This window comes from Protopterus annectens, chromosome 11.part0 (genome assembly GCF_019279795.1).
Source record: "Protopterus annectens isolate FY-2018-M chromosome 11.part0, PAN1.0, whole genome shotgun sequence".
Lineage (NCBI taxonomy): Eukaryota > Metazoa > Chordata > Ceratodontiformes > Protopteridae > Protopterus > Protopterus annectens.
Genome location: NC_056745.1, coordinates 1,197,814,911 through 1,197,827,892, shown reverse-complemented (window position 1 = coordinate 1,197,827,892; position 12,982 = coordinate 1,197,814,911). Strand labels below are relative to the sequence as shown.

At 45.0% G+C, this 12,982-nt stretch overlaps 1 protein-coding gene across 1 annotated transcript in view; it reads right to left on the bottom strand.

Moving 5' to 3' along the window:
- The window catches only part of DLD (dihydrolipoamide dehydrogenase), a 1,015,110-nt gene that overhangs the window by 463,772 nt on the left and 538,356 nt on the right, over positions 1-12,982 (bottom strand). The gene's annotated exons all lie outside the window — the stretch shown is intronic.

The window sequence follows — 12,982 nt, the reverse complement described above, 5'->3', positions numbered from 1 at the left end:
CGTACATATATCCATATGCCTGCGTGCATGTGTGTGTGTGTGTGTGTGCACGCATGTATAGTACTTTTTTGTAGACAAAATGTGTCTTAGATAAGTGTCAATTGATCTAAAACACAAATGACCGACTCATACTTGACAAAAGTGTGCAATGCTATAGAAAATGACAGCAGGTGTGTTTTTATCATGGAAACTACAATACAAATTAGTGTTGATCCGTATTTGTGCCTTACTAATGCCCATGGTTAGTTGCAAATCTGTGTCTAGAAGCTTGTGTTTGTGCACCTGCAGTGACTCAATGTATGATGAGATTTCTCTATGGTTATGCAACCGTGGAGTTAGAACATTATTAATTATTGAGTAGCAAGTGTGTGGGGGGGAACCCTCATGCAAAAAAAGAAGTTTCGCAGAACTATCTGCTGTAATGTACATGAAGTTTTAGATGTAATGTGATTTAACTACATCCGTTTTAGATTAAATGTGTGTTAAATGATTTGTGATTAGATGAAAAGTGTCTTAGATAAATAAACTGTGTGTGTATATTTCCATACACACACATGTAGCAGCTTTTGCTCTCACAAGTGGAGACTACACAGCAAACAAGTTCAACTCCATCACAGGTGATAGTTCATTTGCAAGCAATACCCACAACCTCCATTTGCAGCTCTACAAAACAGGCGACCGATATCAACAATGCTGACAAAGGTATGACAAAAGATAGTCCAGCCATCCTTCTTGTACACCCTTTTTCCCATTTTTGCAAATGGGGTTGGGGTGTCACTTAAACAGGGATAATCATCGAGCCAAGGTTTACACCACCGGTTGGTTAGACCTGCTACGGTAGTTTATCCGTACCACACACTTGCACCTGCGAGCAATTTAGAGTGTCCAGTCCACCTACTGCATGCCTTTGAAATGTGGGAGGAAAGCGGAGTACCCCGAGGAAACCCACGGAACCACAAGGAGGACATGCAGACTCTGCAAAGAAGGCACCCCAGCCACAATCGAACCAGAGAAAATACAGTTGTGTACACTTACCATAAATGTAGATATTCGAGTGTATTCACTATTGCAGTCATCACCTGTGGGGGGGTTAGCCCTGCTGTGGTAGCCCTCAGCCGGCCCGAATACCAGAGTCAATGTTTTTCTGCATCGGCTGCTGTCACATGTTGACTGACATCAGGTCGTCAGTGCTATAAAGCAAGGCAGCTGACACCATTACATCAGTTTTTCTTGTCCTAACCAGTCAGAAGCCCCAGGAAATATGGTAAGGTTGTCCTGGTGGCTTAAAACCACCGTAAGAAGCTTATGTCTCCCTAAGGAAAGAGAATATAAGGGGGAAGGAGGGAGGGAAACCAAGACTGCAAAAGTGAATACACTCAAACATCTACATTTATGGTAAGTGTACACAACTGTACTATGTACTTCGTGTTTCACTGTTGCAGTCATCACCTGTGGAAGGATTCCCAAAGCTGAGGGGAGGGGTGGTAGGATTACTAAGAGTCCTAGGCTTGGGTCAGCATGCCCTGCAGAACTGCACTGCAAACCTTGCCCTAGCCTTAGAGAAAAGAGGTGGGTCGTAATGCTTTGTAAAGGTATGGAAAGAAGTCCAGGTGGCAGCTTCCAAGATGCCCCTGGTGGGAACACCTCACAGGAATGCTGTGGAAGTGTAGGCTGCCCTAGTGGAATGAGTAAGAATAGACTTAGGGGGTGGTTTCCCAAGAAATCTGTAGCAGAAATGGATGCAGTGTGATATCCATTTGGAGATGGTTTGCTTGGAAATGGGCTTCCCCTCTGCCCCTGGGGTAAAGCTGACAAGAAGTTGGTCTGTTTTCCTGAAGGCTTTGGTATGGTCTAGATAGTGTCTGAGCTGTCTGTGCACATCTAGTGAGTGCAGAATTCTTTCCCCCATGTTTTGAGGGGATCGGGAAGAAGGTGGGTAAATGTATGGGCTGGATGAGAGTCACATTAGATATCACCTTGGGCATAAAGGAGGGGTTACTCCTCAGGGAGACCCTGTCTGCATGGAAAATGATGAAGGGCTCAATGGCCATCAATTCCTGAAGTTCTGAAACCCTTCTGGCTGAGGTGCTAGCTAGTAGGAAAGCAGTCTTCCAGGAAAGGTATTTCAGTTCTGCTGAAGCAGCAGGTTCGAAGGGTGGAATGGTTAGTTTTTCCAAAATATAACCCAGGTCTCAGGCTGGCGTGGGTGGCCTTCTGGGAGGTCTGATATTTGAAGCCCCTCTGAGGAATTGTTTAATCAAAGGATGTGAGAACAGGGGCAGATCTGTATTGAAATGAGCTGAAAAGGCTGAGGCGTGGATTTTAATAGAAGAGAAGGAGAGGCCACTATTTAGTAACTCCACTACATAGTCCAGGATAAGAGGGAAGGAAGGTTGTGAGGAAAGTACAGTTGTGTACACTTACCATAAATGTAGATGTTCGAGTGTATTCATTGTTGCAGTCATTACATTTGGGTTATCTGCCTGCAGGTAGCCCTCAGCCGGCCTAAATACCAGAGTCTTCGGATTTCTGTGTCGGATGCTGTCTCCTCTTCCATGACGTCACGTCGTCAGGGGTATAAAACATGCAGCTGATGCCATTACATCAGTTTTTCTTGCCCCAAATGTCAGGTGCCCCCACAATAGGAAGCAATTATATGGTATGGTACACTCCCATCAAAAAGCAAATACGCCAGAAAACATAAATATACCAAACAGGAAGGAAAGGTAGAACCAAGAGAAGTCAGGGGGCTGGAGGGAAGGTAATCTGGACTGCAACAGTGAATACACTCGAACATCGACATTTATGTTAAGTGTACACAACTGTACTATGTTCTTCGTGTTTCACTGTTGCAGTCATCAGATTTGGTTGATTCCCAAAGCTAAGGAAGGGAGGAGGAGGAAGTTAAAGAGCATTAGGGCAAGCTATTAAGCCCTGCAAGACTGCAGTGGCAAATCCAGCTTTGGATTTAGAAAAGACAGGCATGTGGTAATCCCTGGTGAAGGTATGTACAGAGCTCCAGGTAGCAGCTTCTAGGATGTCCCTGGTAGGGACTCCTCTGAGAAAAGCCGCAGAGGTAGATGCGGCTCTGGTGGAATACGATCTTATCCCGTGGGGTAAGTTTTCCATGGTGCTTGGAGCAGAAATGAAAGCAATGGGCTATCCATTTGGAAATGGTTTGCTTTGAAATGGCCTTCCCCTCTGCCCCTGCAGCAAAGCCAACTAGCAGCTGTTCAGATTTTATGAGAGACTTAGTCATGTCTAAATAAAATCCAAGTTGTCTGTGCACGTCCAGAGAGTGCAGTATTTGTTCCCCTTTGTTTTGTGGATTAGGGAAAAAAGTAGGCAAATGAATGGACTGATTTAGGGCCACACTAAACACCACTTTGGGCATAAAGGAAGGATTAGTCCTGAGGGAAACCATGTCTGCATGGAAGATAATGAAGGGTTCCCACTGCCATGAGGGCCTGTAATTCAGACACGCATCTTGCTGAAGTGATGGCTAGAAGGAAGGCTGTTTTCTAAGAAAGGAATTTCAACTCTGCTGTTGCAGCTGGCACAAATGGGGAAAGAGTGAGCTTTTCCAATACAAAGTTAAGGTCTCAAGCTGGAGTGGAAGCTCTCCTGGAGGGGGGGGGGGGTCTTAAAATTTTGGCCCCTCTAAGGAATTGTTTTAGCAGGGGGTGAGAGAAGAGGGGTGGCTCAGTATTATAACGTGCTGAAATGGCAGAGGCATGAATTTTAATTGACGAGAAGGACAGGCCCTTGTGGAGCATTTCTGTTAAGTACTGTAGAATATGAGGTAAGCTGGGCACCACTGTGCCCATCCCCTGAGCCTGGCTTCAGGAACAGTATATTTTCCACTTCTCAGCATAGGACTTTCTAGTCCTAGGCCTCCTTGCCTTCAGAATGACATCCAGCACCTGCTTACTGAGGGATGCTAGAGGAGAGCTCAAGGAATTAGCCAGGCTGCAAGGTTCAGGGTTTGAAGTTGAGGGTGCAGAATCTGGCCCGCCTGCTGGGACAGCAGGGAAGGGGTCTGAGGCAGGTGCCATGGTTGCAGCAGTGTCATACTGCACAAGGGGGGGTACCAGTCCTGGTGGGGCCAGTCTGGTGCAATCAGTATTGTCCTTGGCTTGTCCTGTTTGAACTTTAGTAGAACCTTCGAGAGGAGAGGCAGAGGGGAAAGGCATAAACCGAGAGGCTTTCCCAAGTAAAGGACATGGCATCCACTTTCCAAGCTTGACTGTGGGGAGTTCTTGTGCAGAATTTGTCCAATTGGTAGTTCTGAGGGGAGGCAAACAGGTCTACCTCTGGAGTCAACCATTTGATCCTCAAGGTTGAATATTTTGGGTTCTAGTTTCCATTTGTGTGGGTCCATGAGATTTCTGCTTAAGTCATCTGCCAGTGAATTTAGTTTGCATGGCAGGAATTGCACTTGTAGGTGTACTTGGTAGCTCAAGGCTGTGTTCCACAGAGCCATGGCTAGTCTGCAGAGAGTGTACAAGTGGGTTCCCCCCTGCTTGTTTATGTACCACATAACTGTGGTGCTGTCTGTCTTTACCAATAGTTGTCCTGGAAAAATACGGTCTTTGAAGGCTGTCAGAGCATTCTGTACAGCTAACATTTCTTTTTGATTGATATGCAGGTGCATCTATCTCGGGATTCATTTGCCCTGAATGCACTGCCCTGCCATGTGAGCACCCCATGCAGTCTGATGCATCTGTTGTTAGGGTTTGGGTGGCAGGGGGTAGAGTGAAAGGGAGTCCCTTGTTGTGGTAGCAGGCCTCTGCCCACCAAAGGAACTGTCTTCATACAAGGAATGATAGAAATCATTGTTTCCAGGTCCTGAGAATGATGACACCATAGGCTTTTTAGATACCATTGGAGTTTCCTCATATGCAGTCTTGCATATGGAATTAGTAGAATGCAAGAGGCCATGAACCCCAGGGCTTGCAGTATTTTCCTTGTAGATAGCTGGGGTTTTGTGGCCAATAGTTTGAAGTAAGTTGTCAAATAAACTTGTTTCTCTGGAGTGAGGAATGCCATCTGGGAAGTTTTCAAGCTTGCTCCCAGCAATACAATCTGTTGGCAGGGTACTAGGTGAGATTTCTTTTCACTGATGGTGTACCCCAGTGAGGTCAGAAGTTTCTTTACGAATGCCAGATGTTGTAATAGCAAGTCCTGACTTTCTGCCTGAATCAGACAATCGTCCAAGTATGGGTAAATTTGAATATTTCTTTGCCTGCAAAATGCAACGGCTGGAGCTAGACACTTTGTGAATACCCTGGGCGCAATAGATAAGCCAAAGGGAAGTGCAGAGAACTGATAGTGCATGCAGCCTGCCCTGAAGCGTAGGTATTTCCTGCAAGATTCCCTTATTGGGATGTGCAGGTAAGCTTCCTTTAAGTCTAAGGTTGCCAGCCAGGCATCCTTGACTAGCATAGGAAGAAGCTGTTGAAGAGTTAGCATTTTGAATTTTGGAACTACCAGAAAGGTGTTGAGAATAGAGATGTCCAGTATAGAGTGCCAGGAGTTGTCTTTTCTGGGTACCAGAAAAAGTCTTGAATAAAAACCTTGCCCCCTTTGTTCTGCTGGTAGAGGTTGAATAGCCCTGATACTAAGAAAGAGAACCTGCTGTTGGGACTCCGCCCATTGATTTGGGGGTAGGTCTGGCCAACCATTTGGGGTTGGTAGTGTGTGGAAGTGGAATCTGTATCCCTGGGAAACTATATTCAAAACCCATTTGTCCTGGGTAATGAGTCCTAGTTTTCTGCATGCAGGGCGATCTTTCCTCCTAAGGGAGCAGACAGTTGAGCAGGGCCTGGAAGGGTTAAGGTTAAGTCACTGTGCCATTTTTCTATAGGGGGGTGGCTTACTACTCCCTGGTTTGGAAGTGGGAGCCCCCCACTGCTTAGGTCTGTGTGTAGCCTGAGACTGTAACCTAGGTGGTCTGCTGTTCCTGGGTTTGGACTGAGAAGGCCTGGAAGAGACTGGAAAGAACCATTTCTTTGAAGGTCAATGCCTACTGAATCTGGGAGGCTGTAATTGTAGGAAATCTTCAACAGTTTGCATAGATTTAGCTTTTTCCTCCATCCTTTTGAAGACTTCTTCTGCTTTGTTGCCAAAAAGACAGTCTTGGTTTAAGGGAGCATCCGGTAATTTAGCTTTAACAGATCTGGCAAGTTTTGTTCCTTAAGCCAAGCATGTCTTCCAAGTACAGACCCAGTGACAGCAACCCTGCAAGATGCTTCTAAGGCGTCAAAACCACATTGCAAAGTAAATCTTGCAATTCTTTGTGTTCAGCACAGTTAGGAATCAACATTATTTTCTCTTTAAGTAGTCCCATAATATGCTGCTGCTACTTGAACAAATGAAACTGGCAATTTAAAGCCCTAATGGCCAAAGTAGCAGAAGTGTATACCTTCTTACCCCATCTGTCTAAGACTCTAGAATCTCTATCAGAAGGGGTAGGATTTCTGACAGCAGTAATAATGCCTTTTGGTCCTTGGAAAATGGTCTCTGGATCCGCAGAAGGATTCTTGAACAGGAACTTGTGAGAGTCAGGTACTCTGTAGTACCTGTCAGATTTTCTGGGAGCTGGAGGTAAAGTGTCTGGGGTAAGGCTAGATTCCAAGAAAGCATCGACAATGTCCAGAACAGGAGTGAAAGATAAAGGCCTGTGTTGAGGCAGGACTAAGAATTCCCCAAGTCTCTTTTCGTACTCAGAGTAATCCTGGCTTTCCCAGCGGAAATGCTCCCCAAGAGTATGCAAGGTTTCACCGAAAGAAAAATCTTCTAGAGGGGAAGCAGAGGGAATGGAATCCTCTGCATCAGAATCCTCATAAGTAGATAAGGGCAAATCCTGGTAATCAGAAGGAGCAGAGATATCAGATTCCTGATCAGAAGAATCAGAAAGAAATTCAGATCTATGTCTCAGAGGGGGAAGGCTGGCTTCCCCTTATTAAGGTAATAAGGTCTTCAACCATTCTAAGCATTTGTTTTTGAGGCATATGGGCCTTAGCTCGCGGTTTGGTCGTCGATTTTCTAGACGTAGTGCGAGTTTTAGGCCTAAGGGATTTGGAACTTCTGGACGGAAACAATGGTGTCAGTTTAAAATGAACGTCTGTAGGCCTGAATACACCCTCAGAAGCCGGTGCCTGCACAGCGGCTCCGGGCCCATCCAAGGTAGAGACATCCGCAGGTTCCATAGTCGAAGAAGCATCTCGCGGCATACCGGACTCCGAATGGGTCTCAGTAGAGGCCTGCGAATCTGAAGTAGTGAGTATCAGGGGCTGCGAAAGCGCCTCAATGAATACCGGCAGACTGGCGACTAGCTTAACGGAAGTGTCGTCGGCAGTTTTGGACCTATGCAGTCTGTCTTTATCCTTACTTTTTTTCGGAACATCGGTAGTCGGATGGCTTAATGAAGCCATTTCGGAGTACTGAGACAGAGTACGGAAGTAATCGGCTGCAAAAATAGCACAATGACGAATAGTTCGGGGGTTGAACAAGGCACAAAACCGACAGCGAGGGACGTCGTGGTCTGGGCCTAAACAGGGGAGGCAGTACGAATGAAAATTTCTAAGAGGTATTTCACAACTAAGACAATTGCTAACTTTTACTGACATTGGTTGGAGCAAGAAAAAGGATCCCCAATGAGGTACTTATCTTTTTTGAAGACTTCAGGTCTGAAACTCGAAAACAAAAATTTCAGGAGTCGGCCGACTGGCACTTGCGAACTGCTTCTGCTTCGGGCACCACACAGCAAGAAAGACTGATGTCATGGCATCGGCTGCATGTTTTATACCCCTGACGACCTGACATCATAGAAAAGGAGACAGCATCCGACACAGAAATCCGAAGACTCTGGTATTCGGGCAGGCTGAGGGCTACCCGCAGGCAGAGGACCCAAATGTGATGATTGCAACAGTGAAACACGAAGAACATCTGCCCCCTCTGGACTGGCTACTGGAGCAGAATCTTTTCCATTTTCCCGCTTTCGATTTCTGGTGCTGGCCCTTCTGGCCTCTGTGATAATGTCCAAGACCTGTTTGCTTAACAGGGGCCCCTGGTTTGCTTTTAGAGTATAAGCTATGCTGACAGTTTGACAGTCTGCAAGAAAGGGGTGCAGCACCCCCCTCCCCCACCTGAGTCAAGAGGTCTGAGATCAGGGGAAGTTGCGTGGTAGGCTGTGATGTCAGGCTTCGCAGTAAGGGATACCAATGCTGCTGGGCCAGTCTGGCGCAATAAGGATGGCCTTTGCTCTCGCCTCCCTCATCTTGATCAGTACCTTGGGAATAAGAGGCAGAGGAGGGAATGCATACACAAAGAGGGAGTTCCAGGGGAAGGTCAAGGCATCCACCTTCCACGCTAGGCGGTGAAACTCTCTGGTACAGAATTTTTTTTAACTGGTGGTTGAGGTGCGAAGCAAAGAGATCCACCTCTGGAGTTCCCCACTCTTGAGCGACTTGCAAAAAAGATTTTTCTGTGGAGCTGCCATTCATGGGGGTCCAGTAAGTTTCTGCTTAAATGATCTGCCAGGGAGTTGTTGATCCCTGGTAAGTATTGGGCTATTAGGTGCAATCCCATGGAGGAGGCCTTTAGCCAGAGATTCATGGCTAGCCTGCACAGAAGGTAAGACTGGGACCCTCCCTGTTTGTTGATGTACCACATTACAATGGTGTTGTCTGTTTTGATAAGGAGAAAGTACAGTTGCGTACACTTACCATAAAAGTAGATGTTTGAGTGTATTCACTGTTGCAGTCATTACATTCGGGTAATCTGCTGGCAGATTGCCCTCAGTCGGCCTGAACAAAGTCTTGGGTCCTGCATCAGTTGCAGTCTCCTCTTCCATGATCTCAGGTCGTCAGGGGTATAAAACATGCAGCCGACACCATTTTATTCGCTTTTTCTTGCCCCAGATGTCAGGTGCCCCCCAAATGGGGAGCAAATATATATATATATATATATATATATATATATATATATATATATATATATATATATATATATTATTTATTATTTATTTATTTTATTTTACATTTGTTGATATATATATGATATATATTTATTTATTTATATATAAATAAATATATATATATATATATATATATATATATATATAAATAAACAGTAAATATATAAAAGCACTTTTAGAAACAAAATTTACCTTCAACTAAAAGCAAATACACCACAAAGGCTTTTGAGTACAGTGAAGGAAAGAAAAGGTATAGAAAGGGGGATGGCGGGTGGGTAACCCAAACTGCAACAGTGAATACATTAGAACATCTACATTTATGGTAAGTGTACACAACTGTACTATGTTCTTCGTGTTTTACTGTTGCAGTCATTACATTTGGGTAGAATCCCAAAGCTATGGATGGGAGAATGGAACTAAACAGCATTAGGAGTGGCTATAAGGCCCGCAGGACTGCAGTGGCAAAGCCTGCCCTGGATTTGGAGAAGAGAGGTAAATGATATTGCTTTGTGAAAGTATGAACAGAGCTCCAAGTAGCAGCTTCTAGAATGTCTTTGGTTGGGACCCCTCTGAGCAAAGCTGCTGAAGTAGAGGCAGCCCTGGTGGAATGTGATCTGATCCCCTTGGGCACAGGTTTACCATGGTGCAAATAGCAGAAACGAATGCAGTGGCTTATCCATTTAGAAATAGTCTGCTTTGATATAGCCTTCCCCTCTGACCCTGCAGCAAATGCTACCAGCAGTTGCTCAGACTTTCTTAGAGATTTGGTCCTATTTAGGTAGAATCTTAGTTGTCTGTGTACATCCAATGAATGCAAAATCTGCTCCCCTTTGTTCTGTGGATTTGGGTAAAATGTTAGCAGGTGAATGGTCTGGTTAAGAGTCACACTGGATACCACCTTAGGCATAAAAGAAGGATTGGTCCCGAGGGACACCCTGTCCGGGTAAAATATAATAAAAGGCTCCACTGCCATGAGAGCTTGTAGTTCTGAAACCCTTCTTGCTGAAGTGACTGCCAAAAGAAAAGCTGTTTTCCAAGATAGAAATTTAATATCCGCAGTAGCTGCTAGTTCAAAAGGAGGCAGGGTGAGTTTTTCCAGCACAAAATTGAGGTCCCATGCAGGAGTTGGTGCTCTTCTGGGAGGCCTTAAGTTTTTGGCCCCTCTAAGATACTGCTTAAGCAGAGGATGAGAAAAGAGGGGAGGCTCTGTGTTGTAAAGAGCCGAGATGGCAGAGGCATGGAATTTTATTGAAGAAAAAGATAGGCCCTTGTCAAGCATTTCAGTCAAATATTGTAAAATCTGAGGAATATTGGGCTTTGCTGTGTTTATTCCTTGTGTTTGGTTCCAAGCACAGAATCTCTTCCATTTATCAGCATAAGATTTTCTAGTACTAGGCCTTCTGGCTTCAAAATGACATCCATCACAGATTTACTGAGAGGTGTTGTTTGAATAATTAGTTGATTAGCCATGCTGTAAGATTCAGAGTTTGGAGCCGAGTGAGCAGAATTTGATAGTTCTGCTGAGAAAGCAGATGAGGTATTTGAGGCAAGGACCATGGAGGAAGGCGAGACATTCCTTAGAAGCGGGTACCAGTGCTGGCGGGGCCAGTCCGGAGCAATTAGGATCATTTTCGGTTTTTCCTGTCTGACTTTTAGTAAGATCTTGGAGAGTAGAGGCAGAGGGGGAAAGGCATATTAGTTTTTTTTCTAGCTGAAGGATACAGCATCCACTTTCCATGCTTTTTTGTGATGAGTTCTTGTGCAGAATTTGTCCAACTGATAATTTTGGGGAGAGGCAAACAGATCTATGTCTGGGCTCCCCCTTTTCTGTGTTAACATGCTGAAGATTTGTGGATCCAGTTTCCATTCGTGCGGGTCCAAAAGATTTCTGCTTAGGTCGTCTGCCAGAGTATTTTGCTTTCCTGGCAGGAAATGAGCTTGAAGATGTATTTGGTAAGTCAAGGCTGTGTTCCACAAAGCCATGGCTAGTCTGCAAAGGGGGTAGGAATGTGTACCCCCCCCTGCTTGTTTATGTACCACATAACTGTGGTGTTGTCCGTCTATCAGTAGTTGTCCGGGATGAAGTAAGCCCTTGAAGGCTGTCGGAGCATTCTGAACAGCTAGCATCTCTTTCTGGTTGATATGCAGATGCATTTGGTTTGGGCTCCATTTGCCCTGAATGCATCTCCCTGCCAGGTGGGCCCCCAAGCATAGTCTGATGCATCTGTAGTTAGGGTGGCAAGGGTTAGAGTGAATGACAGTCCCTTGTTTTGGTGACATGTCTCCGCCCACCAAAGAAACTCCTGTTGTAGGCAGGGAATGAGAGGAATCATTGTTTCCAGACTGTGACAATGGTGACTCCATAAACTTTTTAGGTACCAATAAAGCTTCCTCATATGCAGTCTCACATATGGAATTAGTGGAATGTAGGATGCCATGAACCCCAAAGCCTGCAGAATTTGTCTTACAGATAACTGGGTTTTTGTTGCCATTTGTTTGAAATATGTTGTCAGTTGCCTTTGTTTGTCTGGTGTTAGGTAAGCCATCTGGGCAGTTGCATTCAAGCTTGCACCCAGGAATGCAATTATTTGAGAGGGTACCAGTTGTGATTTATTTTCGTTTATGGTGTACCCTAGGCATGCTAGAAGCCTTTTTACAAATGCCAGATGATGAAGAAGAAAGTCCTTCTCCTCTGCTTGAATGAGACAATCATCCAGATAAGGATAAATCTGAATGTTTCTTTGCAGAATGCAATTACTGGTGCCAGACACTCTGTAAAGACCCTGGGCGCAGTAGATAAGCCAAAGGGCAGTGCAGAGAATTGGTAATGCAAAAAACCTGCTTTGAAGCGGAGGTATCTTCTGCATGATTCCCTTATTGGGATATGCAGGTATGCCTCTTACAAGTCTAGAGTTACTAAAGTACAGTTGTGTACCTACCATAAATGTAGATGTTCGAGTGTATTAACTTTTGCAGTCATTACAATTGGGTTATCCTGCTGGCAGGCTACCCACAGTCGGCCTGAATTCCAAAGTCTACGTCCGGCGTCAGTTGCTGTCGCCTCCTCCCTGACCGTGCACCAGGGGTATAAAAGATGCAGCCGACGCCATTTTCTTCAGTTTTTCTTGCCCCAGATGTCATGTGCCCCTAAAACGGTAGGCTAAATTATGCTAATGAGCATGCATACACAAAAAAAACTTTTCCTTCATCTACAAGCAAATACACCACATAGGTTGTATAGAATAGAGAAGTACAGATAAGTCCCAGCAAAGGAAAAGGGGGATGGTGGGAGGGTAACCTGGACTGCAACAGTGAATACACTCGAACATTTACATTTATGGTAGGTACACAACTGTACTATGTTCATCGTGTTTCACTGTTGCAGTCATTACAATTGGGTTGAATCCCAAAGCTAAGGTTGGGAGGCTGGTGCTAAACAGATTTAGGAGAGGCTATCAAGCCCTGCAGAACTGCAGTGGCAAATCCTGCCCTGGATTTACAGTAGAGAGGTAAATGATAGTGCTTTGTAAAAGTATGCATTGAACTCCAAGTTGCAGCCTCTAAGATGTCTTTGGTTGGTACTCCTCTGAGGAAGGCTGCTGCTCTGGTTGAATGTGGCATAATGCCCTTAGGCACTGATTTGCCATGCTGTGAATAGCAGAAACGAATGCAGTGACCTATCCACTTGGAAATAGTCTGCTTTGAGATAGGCTTTCCTTGTGATCCTGCAGCATATGCCACTAGAAGTTGTTCAGTCTTTCTGAAAGCTTTGGTTCTGTCCAAGTAGAAGCGCAGCTGCCTGTGAATGTCCAAAGAATGCAGAATTCTCTCACCCTTATTCTGTGGGTTTGGATAAAAAGTAGGCAAATGAATTGTTTGGTTAAGGGCCACATTGGACACTACCCTTAGGCATAAATGTAGGGTTTGTCCGAAGAGAAACCCTGTCAGGATGGAAAATTATAAAAGGTTCCACAGCCATGAGTGCCTGTAACTCTGAGACTC